The sequence below is a fragment of the Narcine bancroftii genome, chromosome 7, assembly GCF_036971445.1.
Source record: "Narcine bancroftii isolate sNarBan1 chromosome 7, sNarBan1.hap1, whole genome shotgun sequence".
Classification (NCBI taxonomy): domain Eukaryota; kingdom Metazoa; phylum Chordata; class Chondrichthyes; order Torpediniformes; family Narcinidae; genus Narcine; species Narcine bancroftii.
Genome location: NC_091475.1, coordinates 113,161,373 through 113,185,088, shown reverse-complemented (window position 1 = coordinate 113,185,088; position 23,716 = coordinate 113,161,373).

Here is a 23,716-nt window from a genome sequence, read left to right as displayed (position 1 = left end):
GAGGCCTGGAATCAGATGCTGGGAATAAGAGGCCGGGAATCAGAGGTGGGGAATCTGAGTCCGGGAATCAGAGATGGGGATTCAGAGGCGGGGAATGAGATATGGAGAATCAGAGGCGGGGAATCAGAGGCGGGGAAACAGAGGTGGGGAATCAGATATGTGGAATCAGAGGTGGCGAATCAAAGGCGGTGAATCAGAGATGGGGAATCAGAGGCGGGGAATCAGAGGCAGGGAATCAAACACGGGAAATCAGAGGCGGGGAATCAGAGCTGGGGAATCAGAGGCGGGGAATCAGAGTTGGGGAATCAGAGGCAGGGAATCAGATATGGGGAAACAGGGGCAGGGAATCAGAGGCGGGGAAACAGAGGCGGGGAATCAGATATGGGGAATCAGAGGTGTGGAATCAGAGGTTGGGAATCAGAGGCAGGGAATCAGAGGCGGGGAAACAGAGGCGGGGAATCAGATATGGGGAATCAGAGGTGGCGAATCAAAGGCGGTGAAACAGAGATGGGGAATCAGGGCAGGGAATCAGAGGCAGGGAATCAAACACGGGGAATCAGAGCTGGGGAAAGAGGCGGGGAATTAGAGTTGGGGAATCAGAGGAGGGGAATCAGAGGCGGGGAAACAGAGGCGGGGAATCAGATATGGGGAATCAGAGGTGGGGAATCAGAGGTTGGGAATCAGAGGCAGGGAATCAGAGGTGGGGAATCAGAGGCGGGGAATCAGAGGCAGGGAATCAGATGTGCGGAATCGGAGATGGGGAATCAGAGGCAGGGAATCAGAGGCGGGGAATCAGAGGCGGGGAATCAGAGGCCGGGAATCAGATATGGGGAAACAGAGGTGGGGAATCAGAGGCGGGGAAACAGAGGCGGGGAATCAGATATGGGGAATCAGAGGTGGGGAATCAGAGGTTGGGAATCAGAGGCAGGGAATCAGAGGCTTGGAATCAGATGCAGGGAATCAGATGCGGGGAATCAGATGTGCGGAATCGGAGATGGGGAATCAGAGGCAGGGAATCAGAGGCGGGGAATCAGAGGCGGGGAATCAGAGGCCGGGAATCAGATATGGGGAAACAGAGGTGGGGAATCAGAGGCGGGGAAACAGAGGCGGTGAATCAGATATGGGGAATCAGAGGTGGGGAATCAGAGGTTGGGAATCAGAGGCAGGGAATCAGAGGCTTGGAATCAGATGCAGGGAATCAGATGCGGCGAATCAGAGGCGGGGAATCAGAGCTGGGGAATCAGAGGCGGGGAAACAGAGGCGGGGAATCAGATATGGGGAATCAGAGGTGTGGAATCAGAGGTTGGGAATCAGAGGCAGGGAATCAGAGGCGGGGAAACAGAGGCGGGGAATCAGATATGGGGAATCAGAGGTGGCGAATCAAAGGCGGTGAAACAGAGATGGGGATTCAGGGCAGGGAATCAGAGGCAGGGAATCAAACACGGGGAATCAGAGCTGGGGAATCAGAGGCGGGGAATTAGAGTTGGGGAATCAGAGGAGGGGAATCAGAGGCGGGGAAACAGAGGCGGGGAATCAGAGGCCGGGAATCAGATATGGGGAAACAGAGGTGGGGAATCAGAGGCGGGGAAACAGAGGCGGGGAATCAGATATGGGGAATCAGAGGTGGGGAATCAGAGGTTGGGAATCAGAGGCAGGGAATCAGAGGCTTGGAATCAGAGGCTTGGAATCAGATGCAGGGAATCAGATGCGGCGAATCAGAGGCGGGGAATCAGAGCTGGGGAATCAGAGGCGGGGAAACAGAGGCGGGGAATCAGATATGGGGAATCAGAGGTGTGGAATCAGAGGTTGGGAATCAGAGGCAGGGAATCAGAGGCGGGGAAACAGAGGCGGGGAATCAGATATGGGGAATCAGAGGTGGCGAATCAAAGGCGGTGAAACAGAGATGGGGATTCAGGGCAGGGAATCAGAGGCAGGGAATCAAACACGGGGAATCAGAGCTGGGGAATCAGAGGCGGGGAATTAGAGTTGGGGAATCAGAGGAGGGGAATCAGAGGCGGGGAAACAGAGGCGGGGAATCAGAGGCCGGGAATCAGATATGGGGAAACAGAGGTGGGGAATCAGAGGCGGGGAAACAGAGGCGGGGAATCAGATATGGGGAATCAGAGGTGGGGAATCAGAGGTTGGGAATCAGAGGCAGGGAATCAGAGGCTTGGAATCAGATGCAGGGAATCAGATGCGGGGAATCAGAGGCGGGGAATCAGAGCTGGGGAATCAGAGGTGGGGAATCAGAGTTGGGGAATCAGAGATATTGGGAAACAGAGGCGGGGAATCAGAGGCGGGCAAATAGAGGCGGGGATCAGATATGGGGAAACAGAGGCGGGGAATCAGAGGCGGGGAAACAGAGGCGGGGAATCAGATATGGGGATCAGAGGTGGGGAATCAGAGGTTGGGAATCAGAGGCTGGGAATCAGAGGCTGGGAATCAGATGCATGGAATCAGATGCGGGGAATCAGAGGCGGGGAATCAGAGCTGGGGAATCAGAGGTGGGGAATCAAAGTTGGGGAATCAGAGGCGGGGACTTAGATATGGGGAAACAGAGGCGGGGAATCAGAGGTGGGGAAACAGAGGCGGGGAATCAGATATGGGGAATCAGAGATGGGGAATCAGAGACAGGGAATTAGATTTGCGGAATCAGAGATGGGGAATCAGAAGCATGGAATCAGAGGCCGGGAATCAGAGGCCGGAATCAGATGCCGGGAAAAAGAGGCCGGGAATCAGAGGTGGGGAATCAGAGTCCGGGAATCAGAGATGGGGAATCAGAGGCGGGGAATGAGATATGGGGAATCAGAGGCGGGGAATCAGAGGCGGGGAAACAGAGGCGAGGAATCAGATATGGGGAATCAGAGGTGGCGAATCAAAGGCGTTGAATCAGAGATGGGGAATCAGAGGCGGGGAATCAGAGGCAGGGAATCAAACACGGGGAATCAGAGGCGGGGAATCAGAGCTGGGGAATCAGAGGCGGGGAATCAGAGTTGGGGAATCAGAGGCGGGGAATCAGAGCTGGGGAATCAGAGGTGGGGATCAGAGTCGGGGAATCAGAGGCAGGGAATCAGATGTGCGGAATCAGAGATGGGGAATCAGAGGTGGGGAATCAGAGGCTGTGAATCAGAGATGGGGAATCAGAGGCGGGGAATCAGAGGCAGGAAATCAGACACAAGGATTCAGAGGCTGGGAATCAGACGGGGGGAATCAAAGGCGGGGAATCAGAGCTGGGGAATCAGAGGCAGGGAATCAGAGTTGGGGATTCAGAGGCGGGGAATCAGATATGGGGAAACAGAGGCGGGGAATCAGAGGCGGGCAAACAGAGGCGGGGAATTAGATATGGGGAATCAGAGGTGGGGAATCAGAGGTGGTGAATCAGAGATGGGGAATCACAGGCGGGGAATCAGAGGCAGGGAATAGAACGCGGGGAATCAGAGGCAGGGAATCAGAGTTGGGGCATCAGAGGTTGGGAATTAGATATGGGGAAACAGAGGCGGGAAATCCGATATGGGGAATCAGAGGTGGGGAATCAGAGGCAGGGAATCAGATGTGCGGAATCAGAGATGGGGAATCAGAGGCAGGGAATCAGAATCAGAAGCGGGGAATCAGAGGCCGGGAATCAGAGGCCTGGAATCAGATGCTGGGAATAAGAGGCCGGGAATCAGAGGTGGGGAATCTGAGTCCGGGAATCAGAGATGGGGATTCAGAGGCGGGGAATGAGATATGGAGAATCAGAGGCGGGGAATCAGAGGCGGGGAAACAGAGGTGGGGAATCAGATATGTGGAATCAGAGGTGGCGAATCAAAGGCGGTGAATCAGAGATGGGGAATCAGAGGCGGGGAATCAGAGGCAGGGAATCAAACACGGGAAATCAGAGGCGGGGAATCAGAGCTGGGGAATCAGAGGCGGGGAATCAGAGTTGGGGAATCAGAGGCAGGGAATCAGATATGGGGAAACAGGGGCAGGGAATCAGAGGCGGGGAAACAGAGGCGGGGAATCAGATATGGGGAATCAGAGGTGTGGAATCAGAGGTTGGGAATCAGAGGCAGGGAATCAGAGGCGGGGAAACAGAGGCGGGGAATCAGATATGGGGAATCAGAGGTGGCGAATCAAAGGCGGTGAAACAGAGATGGGGAATCAGGGCAGGGAATCAGAGGCAGGGAATCAAACACGGGGAATCAGAGCTGGGGAAAGAGGCGGGGAATTAGAGTTGGGGAATCAGAGGAGGGGAATCAGAGGCGGGGAAACAGAGGCGGGGAATCAGATATGGGGAATCAGAGGTGGGGAATCAGAGGTTGGGAATCAGAGGCAGGGAATCAGAGGTGGGGAATCAGAGGCGGGGAATCAGAGGCAGGGAATCAGATGTGCGGAATCGGAGATGGGGAATCAGAGGCAGGGAATCAGAGGCGGGGAATCAGAGGCGGGGAATCAGAGGCCGGGAATCAGATATGGGGAAACAGAGGTGGGGAATCAGAGGCGGGGAAACAGAGGCGGGGAATCAGATATGGGGAATCAGAGGTGGGGAATCAGAGGTTGGGAATCAGAGGCAGGGAATCAGAGGCTTGGAATCAGATGCAGGGAATCAGATGCGGGGAATCAGATGTGCGGAATCGGAGATGGGGAATCAGAGGCAGGGAATCAGAGGCGGGGAATCAGAGGCGGGGAATCAGAGGCCGGGAATCAGATATGGGGAAACAGAGGTGGGGAATCAGAGGCGGGGAAACAGAGGCGGTGAATCAGATATGGGGAATCAGAGGTGGGGAATCAGAGGTTGGGAATCAGAGGCAGGGAATCAGAGGCTTGGAATCAGATGCAGGGAATCAGATGCGGCGAATCAGAGGCGGGGAATCAGAGCTGGGGAATCAGAGGCGGGGAAACAGAGGCGGGGAATCAGATATGGGGAATCAGAGGTGTGGTATCAGAGGTTGGGAATCAGAGGCAGGGAATCAGAGGCGGGGAAACAGAGGCGGGGAATCAGATATGGGGAATCAGAGGTGGCGAATCAAAGGCGGTGAAACAGAGATGGGGATTCAGGGCAGGGAATCAGAGGCAGGGAATCAAACACGGGGAATCAGAGCTGGGGAATCAGAGGCGGGGAATTAGAGTTGGGGAATCAGAGGAGGGGAATCAGAGGCGGGGAAACAGAGGCGGGGAATCAGAGGCCGGGAATCAGATATGGGGAAACAGAGGTGGGGAATCAGAGGCGGGGAAACAGAGGCGGGGAATCAGATATGGGGAATCAGAGGTGGGGAATCAGAGGTTGGGAATCAGAGGCAGGGAATCAGAGGCTTGGAATCAGAGGCTTGGAATCAGATGCAGGGAATCAGATGCGGCGAATCAGAGGCGGGGAATCAGAGCTGGGGAATCAGAGGCGGGGAAACAGAGGCGGGGAATCAGATATGGGGAATCAGAGGTGTGGAATCAGAGGTTGGGAATCAGAGGCAGGGAATCAGAGGCGGGGAAACAGAGGCGGGGAATCAGATATGGGGAATCAGAGGTGGCGAATCAAAGGCGGTGAAACAGAGATGGGGATTCAGGGCAGGGAATCAGAGGCAGGGAATCAAACACGGGGAATCAGAGCTGGGGAATCAGAGGCGGGGAATTAGAGTTGGGGAATCAGAGGAGGGGAATCAGAGGCGGGGAAACAGAGGCGGGGAATCAGAGGCCGGGAATCAGATATGGGGAAACAGAGGTGGGGAATCAGAGGCGGGGAAACAGAGGCGGGGAATCAGATATGGGGAATCAGAGGTGGGGAATCAGAGGTTGGGAATCAGAGGCAGGGAATCAGAGGCTTGGAATCAGATGCAGGGAATCAGATGCGGGGAATCAGAGGCGGGGAATCAGAGCTGGGGAATCAGAGGTGGGGAATCAGAGTTGGGGAATCAGAGATATTGGGAAACAGAGGCGGGGAATCAGAGGCGGGGAAACAGAGGGGGGTAATCAGAGGCAGGGAATCAGATGTGCAGAATCAGAGATGGGGAATCAGAGGCAGGGAATCAGAATCAGAAGCAGGGAATCAGAGGCCGGGAATCAGAGGCCGGAATCAGATGCCGGGAATAAGAGGCCGGGAATCAGAGGTGGGGAATCAGATATGGGGAATCAGAGGTGGGGAATCAGAGGTTGTGAATCAGAGATGGGGAATCAGAGGCGGGGAATCAGAGGCCGGTAATCAGACGCGGGGAATCAGAGGCGGGGAATCAGAGGCGGGGAAACAGAGGCGGGGACTTAGATATTGGGAAACAGAGGCGGGGAATCAGAGGCGGGGAAACAGAGGCGGGGAATCAGATATGGGGAATCAGAGATGGGGAATCAGAGGCAGGGAATCAGATGTGCGGAATCAGAGATGGGGAATCAAAGGCAGGGAATCAGAATCAGAAGCAGGGAATCAGATGCCGGGAATCAGAGGCCGGAATCAGATGCCGGGAATAAGAGGCCGGATATCAGAGGTGGGGAATCAGAGTCCGGGAATCAGAGATGGGGATTCAGAGGCGGGGAATGAGATATGGGGAATGAGAGGCGGGGAATCAGAGGTGGGGAAACAGAGGCGGGGAATCAGATATGGGGAATCAGAGATGGGGAATCAGAGGCAGGGAATTAGATTTGCGGAATCAGAGATGGGGAATCAGAAGCATGGAATCAGAGGCCGGGAATCAGAGGCCGGAATCAGATGCCGGGAATAAGAGGCCGGGAATCAGAGGTGTGGAATCAGAGTCCGGGAATCAGAGATGGGGAATCAGAGGCGGGGAATGAGATATGGGGAATCAGAGGCGGGGAATCAGAGGCGGGGAAACAGAGGCGAGGAATCAGATATGGGGAATCAGAGGCGGGGAATCAGAGGCAGGGAATCAAACACGGGGAATCAGAGGCGGGGAATCAGAGCTGGGGAATCAGAGGCGGGGAATCAGAGTTGGGGAATCAGAGGCGGGGAATCAGAGCTGGGGAATCAGAGGTGGGGATCAGAGTCGGGGAATCAGAGGCAGGGAATCAGATGTGCGGAATCAGAGATGGGGAATCAGAGGTGGGGAATCAGAGGCTGTGAATCAGAGATGGGGAATCAGAGGCGGGGAATCAGAGGCAGGAAATCAGACACGGGGATTCAGAGGCTGGGAATCAGACGGGGGGAATCAAAGGCGGGGAATCAGAGATGGGGAATCAGAGGCCGGGAATCAGAGGCAGGGAATAAAACACGGGGAATCAGAGGAGGGGAATCAGAATTGGGGAATCAGAGATGGGGAATCAGAGATGGGGAATCAGAGGCAGGGAATCAGACGCGGGGAATCAGAGGTGGTGAATCAGAGATGTGGAATCAGAGGCGGGGAATCAGAGGCAGGGAATCAGACGCGGGGAATAATAGGCGGGGAATCATAGCTGGCGAATCGGAGGCGGGGAATCAGAGGTGGAGAATCAGAGGCGGGGAATCAGAGGCGGGGAATCAGAGGCCGGGAATCAGATATGGGGAAACAGAGGTGGGGAATCAGAGGCGGGGAAACAGAGGCGGTGAATCAGATATGGGGAATCAGAGGTGGGGAATCAGAGGTTGGGAATCAGAGGCAGGGAATCAGAGGCTTGGAATCAGATGCAGGGAATCAGATGCGGCGAATCAGAGGCGGGGAATCAGAGCTGGGGAATCAGAGGCGGGGAAACAGAGGCAGGGAATCAGATATGGGGAATCAGAGGTGTGGAATCAGAGGTTGGGAATCAGAGGCAGGGAATCAGAGGCGGGGAAACAGAGGCGGGGAATCAGATATGGGGAATCAGAGGTGGCGAATCAAAGGCGGTGAAACAGAGATGGGGATTCAGGGCAGGGAATCAGAGGCAGGGAATCAAACACGGGGAATCAGAGCTGGGGAATCAGAGGCGGGGAATTAGAGTTGGGGAATCAGAGGAGGGGAATCAGAGGCGGGGAAACAGAGGCGGGGAATCAGAGGCCGGGAATCAGATATGGGGAAACAGAGGTGGGGAATCAGAGGCGGGGAAACAGAGGCGGGGAATCAGATATGGGGAATCAGAGGTGGGGAATCAGAGGTTGGGAATCAGAGGCAGGGAATCAGAGGCTTGGAATCAGAGGCTTGGAATCAGATGCAGGGAATCAGATGCGGCGAATCAGAGGCGGGGAATCAGAGCTGGGGAATCAGAGGCGGGGAAACAGAGGCGGGGAATCAGATATGGGGAATCAGAGGTGTGGAATCAGAGGTTGGGAATCAGAGGCAGGGAATCAGAGGCGGGGAAACAGAGGCGGGGAATCAGATATGGGGAATCAGAGGTGGCGAATCAAAGGCGGTGAAACAGAGATGGGGATTCAGGGCAGGGAATCAGAGGCAGGGAATCAAACACGGGGAATCAGAGCTGGGGAATCAGAGGCGGGGAATTAGAGTTGGGGAATCAGAGGAGGGGAATCAGAGGCGGGGAAACAGAGGCGGGGAATCAGAGGCCGGGAATCAGATATGGGGAAACAGAGGTGGGGAATCAGAGGCGGGGAAACAGAGGCGGGGAATCAGATATGGGGAATCAGAGGTGGGGAATCAGAGGTTGGGAATCAGAGGCAGGGAATCAGAGGCTTGGAATCAGATGCAGGGAATCAGATGCGGGGAATCAGAGGCGGGGAATCAGAGCTGGGGAATCAGAGGTGGGGAATCAGAGTTGGGGAATCAGAGATATTGGGAAACAGAGGCGGGGAATCAGAGGCGGGGAAACAGAGGGGGGTAATCAGAGGCAGGGAATCAGATGTGCAGAATCAGAGATGGGGAATCAGAGGCAGGGAATCAGAGGCGGGGAATCAGAGGCGGGGAATCAGAGGCCGGGAATCAGATATGGGGAAACAGAGGTGGGGAATCAGAGGCGGGGAAACAGAGGCGGGGAATCAGATATGGGGAATCAGAGGTGGGGAATCAGAGGTTGGGAATCAGAGGCAGGGAATCAGAGGCTTGGAATCAGATGCAGGGAATCAGATGCGGGGAATCAGATGTGCGGAATCGGAGATGGGGAATCAGAGGCAGGGAATCAGAGGCGGGGAATCAGAGGCGGGGAATCAGAGGCCGGGAATCAGATATGGGGAAACAGAGGTGGGGAATCAGAGGCGGGGAAACAGAGGCGGTGAATCAGATATGGGGAATCAGAGGTGGGGAATCAGAGGTTGGGAATCAGAGGCAGGGAATCAGAGGCTTGGAATCAGATGCAGGGAATCAGATGCGGCGAATCAGAGGCGGGGAATCAGAGCTGGGGAATCAGAGGCGGGGAAACAGAGGCGGGGAATCAGATATGGGGAATCAGAGGTGTGGAATCAGAGGTTGGGAATCAGAGGCAGGGAATCAGAGGCGGGGAAACAGAGGCGGGGAATCAGATATGGGGAATCAGAGGTGGCGAATCAAAGGCGGTGAAACAGAGATGGGGATTCAGGGCAGGGAATCAGAGGCAGGGAATCAAACACGGGGAATCAGAGCTGGGGAATCAGAGGCGGGGAATTAGAGTTGGGGAATCAGAGGAGGGGAATCAGAGGCGGGGAAACAGAGGCGGGGAATCAGAGGCCGGGAATCAGATATGGGGAAACAGAGGTGGGGAATCAGAGGCGGGGAAACAGAGGCGGGGAATCAGATATGGGGAATCAGAGGTGGGGAATCAGAGGTTGGGAATCAGAGGCAGGGAATCAGAGGCTTGGAATCAGAGGCTTGGAATCAGATGCAGGGAATCAGATGCGGCGAATCAGAGGCGGGGAATCAGAGCTGGGGAATCAGAGGCGGGGAAACAGAGGCGGGGAATCAGATATGGGGAATCAGAGGTGTGGAATCAGAGGTTGGGAATCAGAGGCAGGGAATCAGAGGCGGGGAAACAGAGGCGGGGAATCAGATATGGGGAATCAGAGGTGGCGAATCAAAGGCGGTGAAACAGAGATGGGGATTCAGGGCAGGGAATCAGAGGCAGGGAATCAAACACGGGGAATCAGAGCTGGGGAATCAGAGGCGGGGAATTAGAGTTGGGGAATCAGAGGAGGGGAATCAGAGGCAGGGAAACAGAGGCGGGGAATCAGAGGCCGGGAATCAGATATGGGGAAACAGAGGTGGGGAATCAGAGGCGGGGAAACAGAGGCGGGGAATCAGATATGGGGAATCAGAGGTGGGGAATCAGAGGTTGGGAATCAGAGGCAGGGAATCAGAGGCTTGGAATCAGATGCAGGGAATCAGATGCGGGGAATCAGAGGCGGGGAATCAGAGCTGGGGAATCAGAGGTGGGGAATCAGAGTTGGGGAATCAGAGATATTGGGAAACAGAGGCGGGGAATCAGAGGCGGGGAAACAGAGGGGGGTAATCAGAGGCAGGGAATCAGATGTGCAGAATCAGAGATGGGGAATCAGAGGCAGGGAATCAGAATCAGAAGCAGGGAATCAGAGGCCGGGAATCAGAGGCCGGAATCAGATGCCGGGAATAAGAGGCCGGGAATCAGAGGTGGGGAATCAGATATGGGGAATCAGAGGTGGGGAATCAGAGGTTGTGAATCAGAGATGGGGAATCAGAGGCGGGGAATCAGAGGCCGGTAATCAGACGCGGGGAATCAGAGGCGGGGAATCAGAGGCGGGGAAACAGAGGCGGGGACTTAGATATTGGGAAACAGAGGCGGGGAATCAGAGGCGGGGAAACAGAGGCGGGGAATCAGATATGGGGAATCAGAGATGGGGAATCAGAGGCAGGGAATCAGATGTGCAGAATCAGAGATGGGGAATCAAAGGCAGGGAATCAGAATCAGAAGCAGGGAATCAGATGCCGGGAATCAGAGGCCGGAATCAGATGCCGGGAATAAGAGGCCGGATATCAGAGGTGGGGAATCAGAGTCCGGGAATCAGAGATGGGGATTCAGAGGCGGGGAATGAGATATGGGGAATGAGAGGCGGGGAATCAGAGGTGGGGAAACAGAGGCGGGGAATCAGATATGGGGAATCAGAGATGGGGAATCAGAGGCAGGGAATTAGATTTGCGGAATCAGAGATGGGGAATCAGAAGCATGGAATCAGAGGCCGGGAATCAGAGGCCGGAATCAGATGCCGGGAATAAGAGGCCGGGAATCAGAGGTGTGGAATCAGAGTCCGGGAATCAGAGATGGGGAATCAGAGGCGGGGAATGAGATATGGGGAATCAGAGGCGGGGAATCAGAGGCGGGGAAACAGAGGCGAGGAATCAGATATGGGGAATCAGAGGCGGGGAATCAGAGGCAGGGAATCAAACACGGGGAATCAGAGGCGGGGAATCAGAGCTGGGGAATCAGAGGCGGGGAATCAGAGTTGGGGAATCAGAGGCGGGGAATCAGAGCTGGGGAATCAGAGGTGGGGATCAGAGTCGGGGAATCAGAGGCAGGGAATCAGATGTGCGGAATCAGAGATGGGGAATCAGAGGTGGGGAATCAGAGGCTGTGTATCAGAGATGGGGAATCAGAGGCGGGGAATCAGAGGCAGGAAATCAGACACGGGGATTCAGAGGCTGGGAATCAGACGGGGGGAATCAAAGGCGGGGAATCAGAGATGGGGAATCAGAGGCCGGGAATCAGAGGCAGGGAATAAAACACGGGGAATCAGAGGAGGGGAATCAGAATTGGGGAATCAGAGATGGGGAATCAGAGATGGGGAATCAGAGGCAGGGAATCAGACGCGGGGAATCAGAGGTGGTGAATCAGAGATGTGGAATCAGAGGCGGGGAATCAGAGGCAGGGAATCAGACGCGGGGAATAATAGGCGGGGAATCATAGCTGGCGAATCGGAGGCGGGGAATCAGAGGTGGAGAATCAGAGGCGGGGAATCAGAGGCGGGGAATCAGAGGCCGGGAATCAGATATGGGGAAACAGAGGTGGGGAATCAGAGGCGGGGAAACAGAGGCGGTGAATCAGATATGGGGAATCAGAGGTGGGGAATCAGAGGTTGGGAATCAGAGGCAGGGAATCAGAGGCTTGGAATCAGATGCAGGGAATCAGATGCGGCGAATCAGAGGCGGGGAATCAGAGCTGGGGAATCAGAGGCGGGGAAACAGAGGCGGGGAATCAGATATGGGGAATCAGAGGTGTGGAATCAGAGGTTGGGAATCAGAGGCAGGGAATCAGAGGCGGGGAAACAGAGGCGGGGAATCAGATATGGGGAATCAGAGGTGGCGAATCAAAGGCGGTGAAACAGAGATGGGGATTCAGGGCAGGGAATCAGAGGCAGGGAATCAAACACGGGGAATCAGAGCTGGGGAATCAGAGGCGGGGAATTAGAGTTGGGGAATCAGAGGAGGGGAATCAGAGGCGGGGAAACAGAGGCGGGGAATCAGAGGCCGGGAATCAGATATGGGGAAACAGAGGTGGGGAATCAGAGGCGGGGAAACAGAGGCGGGGAATCAGATATGGGGAATCAGAGGTGGGGAATCAGAGGTTGGGAATCAGAGGCAGGGAATCAGAGGCTTGGAATCAGAGGCTTGGAATCAGATGCAGGGAATCAGATGCGGCGAATCAGAGGCGGGGAATCAGAGCTGGGGAATCAGAGGCGGGGAAACAGAGGCGGGGAATCAGATATGGGGAATCAGAGGTGTGGAATCAGAGGTTGGGAATCAGAGGCAGGGAATCAGAGGCGGGGAAACAGAGGCGGGGAATCAGATATGGGGAATCAGAGGTGGCGAATCAAAGGCGGTGAAACAGAGATGGGGATTCAGGGCAGGGAATCAGAGGCAGGGAATCAAACACGGGGAATCAGAGCTGGGGAATCAGAGGCGGGGAATTAGAGTTGGGGAATCAGAGGAGGGGAATCAGAGGCGGGGAAACAGAGGCGGGGAATCAGAGGCCGGGAATCAGATATGGGGAAACAGAGGTGGGGAATCAGAGGCGGGGAAACAGAGGCGGGGAATCAGATATGGGGAATCAGAGGTGGGGAATCAGAGGTTGGGAATCAGAGGCAGGGAATCAGAGGCTTGGAATCAGATGCAGGGAATCAGATGCGGGGAATCAGAGGCGGGGAATCAGAGCTGGGGAATCAGAGGTGGGGAATCAGAGTTGGGGAATCAGAGATATTGGGAAACAGAGGCGGGGAATCAGAGGCGGGGAAACAGAGGGGGGTAATCAGAGGCAGGGAATCAGATGTGCAGAATCAGAGATGGGGAATCAGAGGCAGGGAATCAGAATCAGAAGCAGGGAATCAGAGGCCGGGAATCAGAGGCCGGAATCAGATGCCGGGAATAAGAGGCCGGGAATCAGAGGTGGGGAATCAGATATGGGGAATCAGAGGTGGGGAATCAGAGGTTGTGAATCAGAGATGGGGAATCAGAGGCGGGGAATCAGAGGCCGGTAATCAGACGCGGGGAATCAGAGGCGGGGAATCAGAGGCGGGGAAACAGAGGCGGGGACTTAGATATTGGGAAACAGAGGCGGGGAATCAGAGGCGGGGAAACAGAGGCGGGGAATCAGATATGGGGAATCAGAGATGGGGAATCAGAGGCAGGGAATCAGATGTGCGGAATCAGAGATGGGGAATCAAAGGCAGGGAATCAGAATCAGAAGCAGGGAATCAGATGCCGGGAATCAGAGGCCGGAATCAGATGCCGGGAATAAGAGGCCGGATATCAGAGGTGGGGAATCAGAGTCCGGGAATCAGAGATGGGGATTCAGAGGCGGGGAATGAGATATGGGGAATGAGAGGCGGGGAATCAGAGGTGGGGAAACAGAGGCGGGGAATCAGATATGGGGAATCAGAGATGGGGAATCAGAGGCAGGGAATTAGATTTGCGGAATCAGAGATGGGGAATCAGAAGCATGGAATCAGAGGCCGGGAATCAGAGGCCGGAATCAGATGCCGGGAATAAGAGGCCGGGAATCAGAGGTGTGGAATCAGAGTCCGGGAATCAGAGATGGGGAATCAGAGGCGGGGAATGAGATATGGGGAATCAGAGGCGGGGAATCAGAGGCGGGGAAACAGAGGCGAGGAATCAGATATGGGGAATCAGAGGCGGGGAATCAGAGGCAGGGAATCAAACACGGGGAATCAGAGGCGGGGAATCAGAGCTGGGGAATCAGAGGCGGGGAATCAGAGTTGGGGAATCAGAGGCGGGGAATCAGAGCTGGGGAATCAGAGGTGGGGATCAGAGTCGGGGAATCAGAGGCAGGGAATCAGATGTGCGGAATCAGAGATGGGGAATCAGAGGTGGGGAATCAGAGGCTGTGAATCAGAGATGGGGAATCAGAGGCGGGGAATCAGAGGCAGGAAATCAGACACGGGGATTCAGAGGCTGGGAATCAGACGGGGGGAATCAAAGGCGGGGAATCAGAGATGGGGAATCAGAGGCCGGGAATCAGAGGCAGGGAATCAAACACGGGGAATCAGAGGAGGGGAATCAGAATTGGGGAATCAGAGATGGGGAATCAGAGATGGGGAATCAGAGGCAGGGAATCAGACGCGGGGAATCAGAGGTGGTGAATCAGAGATGTGGAATCAGAGGCGGGGAATCAGAGGCAGGGAATCAGACGCGGGGAATAATAGGCGGGGAATCATAGCTGGCGAATCGGAGGCGGGGAATCAGAGGTGGAGAATCAGAGGCGGGGAATCAGATATTGGGAATCAGAGGTGGGGAATCAGAGGCGGTGAAACAGAGGCGGGGAATCAGATATGGGGTATCAGAGGTGGGGAATCAGAGGTTGTGAATCAGAGATGGGGAATCAGAGGCGGGGAATCAGAGGCCGGTAATCAGACGCGGGGAATCAGAGGCGGGGAATCAGAGCTGGGAAATTAGAGGCAGGGAATCAGAGTTGGGGATTCAAAGGCGGGGAATCAGATATGGGGAAACAGAGGCGGGGAATCAGAGGCGGGCAAATAGAGGCGGGGATCAGATATGGGGAAACAGAGGCGGGGAATCAGAGGCGGGGAAACAGAGGCGGGGAATCAGATATGGGGATCAGAGGTGGGGAATCAGAGGTTGGGAATCAGAGGCTGGGAATCAGAGGCTGGGAATCAGATGCATGGAATCAGATGCGGGGAATCAGAGGCGGGGAATCAGAGCTGGGGAATCAGAGGTGGGGAATCAAAGTTGGGGAATCAGAGGCGGGGACTTAGATATGGGGAATCAGAGGCGGGGAATCAGAGGTGGGGAAACAGAGGCGGGGAATCAGATATGGGTAATCAGAGGTGGGGAATCAGAGGCAGGGAATTAGATTTGCGGAATCAGAGATGGGGAATCAGAAGCATGGAATCAGAGGCCGGGAATCAGAGGCCGGAATCAGATGCCGGGAATAAGAGGCCGGGAATCAGAGGTGGGGATTCAGAGTCCGGGAATCAGAGATGGGGAATCAGAGGCGGGGAATGAGATATGGGGAATCAGAGGCGGGGAATCAGAGGCGGGGAAACAGAGGCGAGGAATCAGATATGGGGAATCAGAGGTGGCGAATCAAAGGCGTTGAATGAGAGATGGGGAATCAGAGTCGGGGAATCAGAGGCAGGGAATCAAACACGGGGAATCAGAGGCGGGGAATCAGAGCTGGGGAATCAGAGGCGGGGAATCAGAGTTGGGGAATCAGAGGTGGGGAATCAGAGCTGGGGAATCAGAGGTGGGGATCAGAGTCGGGGAATCAGAGGCAGGGAATCAGATGTGCGGAATCAGAGATGGGGAATCAGAGGTGGGGAATCAGAGGCTGTGAATCAGAGATGGGGAATCAGAGGCGGGGAATCAGAGGCAGGAAATCAGACACGGGGATTCAGAGGCTGGGAATCAGACGGGGGGAATCAAAGGCGGGGAATCAGAGCTGGGGAATCAGAGGCAGGGAATCAGAGTTGGGGATTCAGAGGCGGGGAATCCGATATGGGGAAACAGAGGCGGGGAATCAGAGGCGGGCAAACAGAGGCGGGGAATTAGATATGGGGAATCAGAGGTGGGGAATCAGAGGTGGTGAATCAGAGATGGGGAATCACAGGCGGGGAATCAGAGGCAGGGTATAGAACGCGGGGAATCAGAGGCAGGGAATCAGAGTTGGTGCATCAGAGGTTGGGAATTAGATATGGGGAAACGGAGGCGGGAAATCCGATATGGGGAATCAGAGGTGGGGAATCAGAGGCAGGGAATCAGATGTGCAGAATCAGAGATGGGGAATCAGAGGCAGGGAATCAGAATCAGAAGCGGGGAATCAGAGGCCGGGATTCAGAGGCCGGGAATCAGATGCTGGGAATAAGAGGCCGGGAATCAGAGGTGGGGAATCAGAGTCCGGGAATCAGAGATGGGGATTCAGAGGCGGGGAATGAGATATGGAGAATCAGAGGCGGGGAATCAGAGTTGGGGAATCAGAGGCGGGGAATCAGATATGTGGAATCAGAGGTGGCGAATCAAAGGCGGTGAATCAGAGATGGGGAATCAGAGGCAGGGAATCAGAGTTGGGGAATCAGAGGCAGGGAATCAGATATGGGGAAACAGGGGCAGGGAATCAGAGGCGGGGAAACAGAGGCGGGGAATCAGATATGGGGAATCAGAGGTGTGGAATCAGAGGTTGGGAATCAGAGGCAGGGAATCAGAGGCGGGGAAACAGAGGCGGGGAATCAGATATGGGGAATCAGAGGTGGCGAATCAAAGGCGGTGAAACAGAGATGGGGAATCAGGGCAGGGAATCAGAGGCAGGGAATCAAACACGGGGAATCAGAGCTGGGGAAAGAGGCGGGGAATTAGAGTTGGGGAATCAGAGGAGGGGAAATAGAGGCGGGGAAACAGAGGCGGGGAATCAGATATGGGGAATCAGAGGTGGGGAATCAGAGGTTGGGAATCAGAGGCAGGGAATCAGAGGTGGGGAATCAGAGGCGGGGAATCAGAGGCAGGGAATCAGATGTGCGGAATCGGAGATGGGGAATCAGAGGCAGGGAATCAGAGGCGGGGAATCAGAGGCGGGGAATCAGAGGCCGGGAATCAGATATGGGGAAACAGAGGTGGGGAATCAGAGGCGGGGAAACAGAGGCGGGGAATCAGATATGGGGAATCAGAGGTGGGGAATCAGAGGTTGGGAATCAGAGGCAGGGAATCAGAGGCTTGGAATCAGATGCAGGGAATCAGATGCGGGGAATCAGATGTGCGGAATCGGAGATGGGGAATCAGAGGCAGGGAATCAGAGGCGGGGAATCAGAGGCGGGGAATCAGAGGCCGGGAATCAGATATGGGGAAACAGAGGTGGGGAATCAGAGGCGGGGAAACAGAGGCGGGGAATCAGATATGGGGAATCAGAGGTGGGGAATCAGAGGTTGGGAATCAGAGGCAGGGAATCAGAGGCTTGGAATCAGATGCAGGGAATCAGATGCGGCGAATCAGAGGCGGGGAATCAGAGCTGGGGAATCAGAGGCGGGGAAACAGAGGCAGGGAATCAGATATGGGGATCAGAGGTGTGGAATCAGAGGTTGGGAATCAGAGGCAGGGAATCAGAGGCGGGGAAACAGAGGCGGGGAATCAGATATGGGGAATCAGAGGTGGCGAATCAAAGGCAGTGAAACAGAGATGGGGAATCAGGGCAGGGAATCAGAGGCAGGGAATCAAACACGGGGAATCAGAGCTGGGGAATCAGAGGCGGGGAATTAGAGTTGGGGAATCAGAGGAGGGGAATCAGAGGCGGGGAAACAGAGGCGGGGAATCAGAGGCCGGGAATCAGATATGGGGAAACAGAGGTGGGGAATCAGAGGCGGGGAAACAGAGGCGGGGAATCAGATATGGGGAATCAGAGGTGGGGAATCAGAGGTTGGGAATCAGAGGCAGGGAATCAGAGGCTTGGAATCAGATGCAGGGAATCAGATGCGGGGAATCAGAGGCGGGGAATCAGAGCTGGGGAATCAGAGGTGGGGAATCAGAGTTGGGGAATCAGAGATATTGGGAAACAGAGGCGGGGAATCAGAGGCGGGGAAACAGAGGGGGGTAATCAGAGGCAGGGAATCAGATGTGCAGAATCAGAGATGGGGAATCAGAGGCAGGGAATCAGAATCAGAAGCAGGGAATCAGAGGCCGGGAATCAGAGGCCGGAATCAGATGCCGGGAATAAGAGGCCGGGAATCAGAGGTGGGGAATCAGATATGGGGAATCAGAGGTGGGGAATCAGAGGTTGTGAATCAGAGATGGGGAATCAGAGGCGGGGAATCAGAGGCCGGTAATCAGACGCGGGGAATCAGAGGCGGGGAATCAGAGGCGGGGAAACAGAGGCGGGGACTTAGATATTGGGAAACAGAGGCGGGGAATCAGAGGCGGGGAAACAGAGGCGGGGAATCAGATATGGGGAATCAGAGATGGGGAATCAGAGGCAGGGAATCAGATGTGCGGAATCAGAGATGGGGAATCAAAGGCAGGGAATCAGAATCAGAAGCAGGGAATCAGATGCCGGGAATCAGAGGCCGGAATCAGATGCCGGGAATAAGAGGCCGGATATCAGAGGTGGGGAATCAGAGTCCGGGAATCAGAGATGGGGATTCAGAGGCGGGGAATGAGATATGGGGAATAAGAGGCGGGGAATCAGAGGTGGGGAAACAGAGGCGGGGAATCAGATATGGGGAATCAGAGGTGGGGAATCAGAGGCAGGGAATTAGATTTGCGGAATCAGAGATGGGGAATCAGAAGCATGGAATCAGAGGCCGGGAATCAGAGGCCGGAATCAGATGCCGGGAATAAGAGGCCGGGAATCAGAGGTGTGGAATCAGAGTCCGGGAATCAGAGATGGGGAATCAGAGGCGGGGAATGAGATATGGGGAATCAGAGGCGGGGAATCAGAGGCGGGGAAACAGAGGCGAGGAATCAGATATGGGGAATCAGAGGCGGGGAATCAGAGGCAGGGAATCAAACACGGGGAATCAGAGGCGGGGAATCAGAGCTGGGGAATCAGAGGCGGGGAATCAGAGTTGGGGAATCAGAGGCGGGGAATCAGAGCTGGGGAATCAGAGGTGGGGATCAGAGTCGGGGAATCAGAGGCAGGGAATCAGATGTGCGGAATCAGAGATGGGGAATCAGAGGTGGGGAATCAGAGGCTGTGAATCAGAGATGGGGAATCAGAGGCGGGGAATCAGAGGCAGGAAATCAGACACGGGGATTCAGAGGCTGGGAATCAGACGGGGGGAATCAAAGGCGGGGAATCAGAGATGGGGAATCAGAGGCCGGGAATCAGAGGCAGGGAATCAAACACGGGGAATCAGAGGAGGGGAATCAGAATTGGGGAATCAGAGATGGGAAATCAGAGATGGGGAATCAGAGGCAGGGAATCAGACGCGGGGAATCAGAGGTGGTGAATCAGAGATGTGGAATCAGAGGCGGGGAATCAGAGGCAGGGAATCAGACGCGGGGAATAAGAGGCGGGGAATCATAGCTGGCGAATCGGAGGCGGGGAATCAGAGGTGGAGAATCAGAGGCGGGGAATCAGATATTGGGAATCAGAGGTGGGGAATCAGAGGCGGTGAAACAGAGGCGGGGAATCAGATATGGGGTATCAGAGGTGGGGAATCAGAGGTTGTGAATCAGAGATGGGGAATCAGAGGCGGGGAATCAGAGGCCGGTAATCAGACGCGGGGAATCAGAGGCGGGGAATCAGAGCTGGGAAATTAGAGGCAGGGAATCAGAGTTGGGGATTCAAAGGCGGGGAATCAGATATGGGGAAACAGAGGCGGGGAATCAGAGGCGGGCAAATAGAGGCGGGGATCAGATATGGGGAAACAGAGGCGGGGAATCAGAGGCGGGGAAACAGAGGCGGGTAATCAGATATGGGGATCAGAGGTGGGGAATCAGAGGTTGGGAATCAGAGGCTGGGAATCAGAGGCTGGGAATCAGATGCATGGAATCAGATGCGGGGAATCAGAGGCGGGGAATCAGAGCTGGGGAATCAGAGGTGGGGAATCAAAGTTGGGGAATCAGAGGCGGGGACTTAGATATGGGGAAACAGAGGCGGGGAATCAGAGGTGGGGAAACAGAGGCGGGGAATCAGATATGGGTAATCAGAGGTGGGGAATCAGAGGCAGGGAATTAGATTTGCGGAATCAGAGATGGGGAATCAGAAGCATGGAATCAGAGGCCGGGAATCAGAGGCCGGAATCAGATGCCGGGAATAAGAGGCCGGGAATCAGAGGTGGGGATTCAGAGTCCGGGAATCAGAGATGGGGAATCAGAGGCGGGGAATGAGATATGGGGAATCAGAGGCGGGGAATCAGAGGCGGGGAAACAGAGGCGAGGAATCAGATATGGGGAAGCAGAGGTGGCGAATCAAAGGCGTTGAATGAGAGATGGGGAATCAGAGGCGGGGAATCAGAGGCAGGGAATCAAACACGGGGAATCAGAGGCGGGGAATCAGAGCTGGGGAATCAGAGGCGGGGAATCAGAGTTGGGGAATCAGAGGCGGGGAATCAGAGCTGGGGAATCAGAGGTGGGGATCAGAGTCGGGGAATCAGAGGCAGGGAATCAGATGTGCGGAATCAGAGATGGGGAATCAGAGGTGGGGAATCAGAGGCTGTGAATCAGAGATGGGGAATCAGAGGCGGGGAATCAGAGGCAGGAAATCAGACACGGGGATTCAGAGGCTGGGAATCAGACGGGGGGAATCAAAGGCGGGGAATCAGAGCTGGGGAATCAGAGGCAGGGAATCAGAGTTGGGGATTCAGAGGCGGGGAACCAGATATGGGGAAACAGAGGCGGGGAATCAGAGGCGGGCAAACAGAGGCGGGGAATTAGATATGGGGAATCAGAGGTGGGGAATCAGAGGTGGTGAATCAGAGATGGGGAATCACAGGCGGGGAATCAGAGGCAGGGAATAGAACGCGGGGAATCAGAGGCAGGGAATCAGAGTTGGTGCATCAGAGGTTGGGAATTAGATATGGGGAAACAGAGGCGGGAAATCCGATATGGGGAATCAGAGGTGGGGAATCAGAGGCAGGGAATCAGATGTGCAGAATCAGAGATGGGGAATCAGAGGCAGGGAATCAGAATCAGAAGCGGGGAATCAGAGGCCGGGAATCAGAGGCCGGGAATCAGATGCTGGGAATAAGAGGCCGGGAATCAGAGGTGGGGAATCAGAGTCCGGGAATCAGAGATGGGGATTCAGAGGCGGGGAATGAGATATGGAGAATCAGAGGCGGGGAATCAGAGTTGGGGAATCAGAGGCGGGGAATCAGATATGTGGAATCAGAGGTGGCGAATCAAAGGCGGTGAATCAGAGATGGGGAATCAGAGGCGGGGAATCAGAGATGGGGAATCAGAGGCAGGGAATCAGAATCAGAAGCAGGGAATCAGAGGCCGGGAATCAGAGGCCGGAATCAGATGCCGGGAATAAGAGGCCGGGAATCAGAGGTGGGGAATCAGATATGGGGAATCAGAGGTGGGGAATCAGAGGTTGTGAATCAGAGATGGGGAATCAGAGGCGGGGAATCAGAGGCCGGTAATCAGACGCGGGGAATCAGAGGCGGGGAATCAGAGGCGGGGAAACAGAGGCGGGGAATCAGATTTGGGGAATCAGAGGTGGCGAATCAAAGGCGGTGAATCAGAGATGGGGAATCAGAGGCCGGGAATCAGAGGCAGGGAATCAAACACGGGGAATCAGAGGCGGGGAATCAGAGCTGGGGAATCAGAGGCGGGGAATCAGAGTTGGGGAATCAGAGGCGGGGAATCAGATGCAGGGAATCTATATGGGAAATCAGAGGTGGTGAATCAGAGGTTGGGAATCAGAGGAAGGGAATCAGAGGCGAGGAATCAGAGCTGGGGAATCAGAGGCGGGGAATCAGAATTGGGGAATCAGAGATGGGGAATCAGAGATGGGGAATCAGAGGCGGGGAATCAGACGCGGGGAATCAGAGGTGGTGAATCAGAGATGTGGAATCAGAGGCGGGGAAGCAGAGGCAGGGAATCAGACGCGGGGAATCAGAGGCGGGGAATCATAGCTGGCGAATCAGAGGCGGGGAATCAGAGGTGGTGAATCAGAGGCGGGGAATCAGATATTGGGAATCAGAGGTGGGGAATCAGAGGCGGGGAAACAGAGGCGGGGAATCAGATATGGGGAATCAGAGGTGGGGAATCAGAGGTTGTGAATCAGAGATGGGGAATCAGAGGCGGGGAATCAGAGGCCGGTAATCAGACGCGGGGAATCAGAGGCGGGGAATCAGACATGGGAAATTAGAGGCAGGGAATCAGAGTTGGGAATTCAGAGGCGGGGAATCAGATATGGGGAAACAGAGGCGGGGAATCATAGGCGGGGAAACAGAGGCGGGGAATCAGATATAGGGAATCAGAGGTGGGGAATCAGAGGTTGGGAATCAGAGGCTGGGAATCAGAGGCTGGGAATCAGATGCATGGAATCATATGCGGGGAATCAGAGGCGGGGAATCAGAGCTGGGGAATCAGAGGTGGGGAATCAAAGTTGGGGAATCAGAGGCGGGGACTTAGATATGGGGAAACAGAGGCGGTGAATAAGAGGCGGGGAAACAGAGGAGGGGAATCAGATATGGGGAATCAGAGGTGGGGAATCAGAGGCAGGGAATTAGATGTGCGGTATCAGAGATGGGGAATCAGAGGCAGGGAATCAGAATCATAAGCAGGGAATCAGAGGCCGGGAATCAGAGGCCGGAATCAGATGCCGGGAATAAGAGGCCGGGAATCAGAGGTGGGGAATCAGAGTCCGGGAATCAGAGGCAGGGAATCAGACGCGGGGAATCAGAGGTGGTGAATCAGAGATGTGGAATCAGAGGCGGGGAATCAGAGGCAGGGAATCAGACGCGGGGAATAAGAGGCGGGGAATCATAGCTGGCGAATCAGAGGCGGGGAATCAGAGGTGGGGAATCAGAGGCGGGGAATCAGATATTGGGAATCAGAGGTGGGGAATCAGAGGCGGTGAAACAGAGGCGGGGAATCAGATATGGGGTATCAGAGGTGGGGAATCAGAGGTTGTGAATCAGAGATGGGGAATCAGAGGCGGGGAATCAGAGGCCGGTAATCAGACGCGGGGAATCAGAGGCGGGGAAACAGAGGCAGGGAATCAGATATAGGGAATCAGAGGTGGGGAATCAGAGGTTGGGAATCGGAGGCTGGGAATCAGAGGCTGGGAATCAGATGCATGGAATCATATGCGGGGAAACAGAGGCGGGGAATCAGAGCTGGGGAATCAGAGGTGGGGAATCAGAGGTGGTGAATCAGAGATGGGGAATCACAGGCGGGGAATCAGAGGCAGGGAATAGAACGCGGGGAATCAGAGGCAGGGAATCAGAGTTGGTGCATCAGAGGTTGGGAATTAGATATGGGGAAACGGAGGCGGGAAATCCGATATGGGGAATCAGAGGTGGGGAATCAGAGGCAGGGAATCAGATGTGCAGAATCAGAGATGGGGAATCAGAGGCAGGGAATCAGAATCAGAAGCGGGGAATCAGAGGCCGGGAATCAGAGGCCGGGAATCAGATGCTGGGAATAAGAGGCCGGGAATCAGAGGTGGGGAATCAGAGTCCGGGAATCAGAGATGGGGATTCAGAGGCGGGGAATGAGATATGGAGAATCAGAGGCGGGGAATCAGAGTTGGGGAATCAGAGGCGGGGAATCAGATATGTAGAATCAGAGGTGGCGAATCAAAGGCGGTGAATCAGAGATGGGGAATCAGAGGCGGGGAATCAGAGTTGGGGAATCAGAGGCAGGGAATGAGATATGGGGAAACAGGGGCAGGGAATCAGAGGCGGGGAAACAGAGGCGGGGAATCAGATATGGGGAATCAGAGGTGTGGAATCAGAGGTTGGGAATCAGAGGCAGGGAAT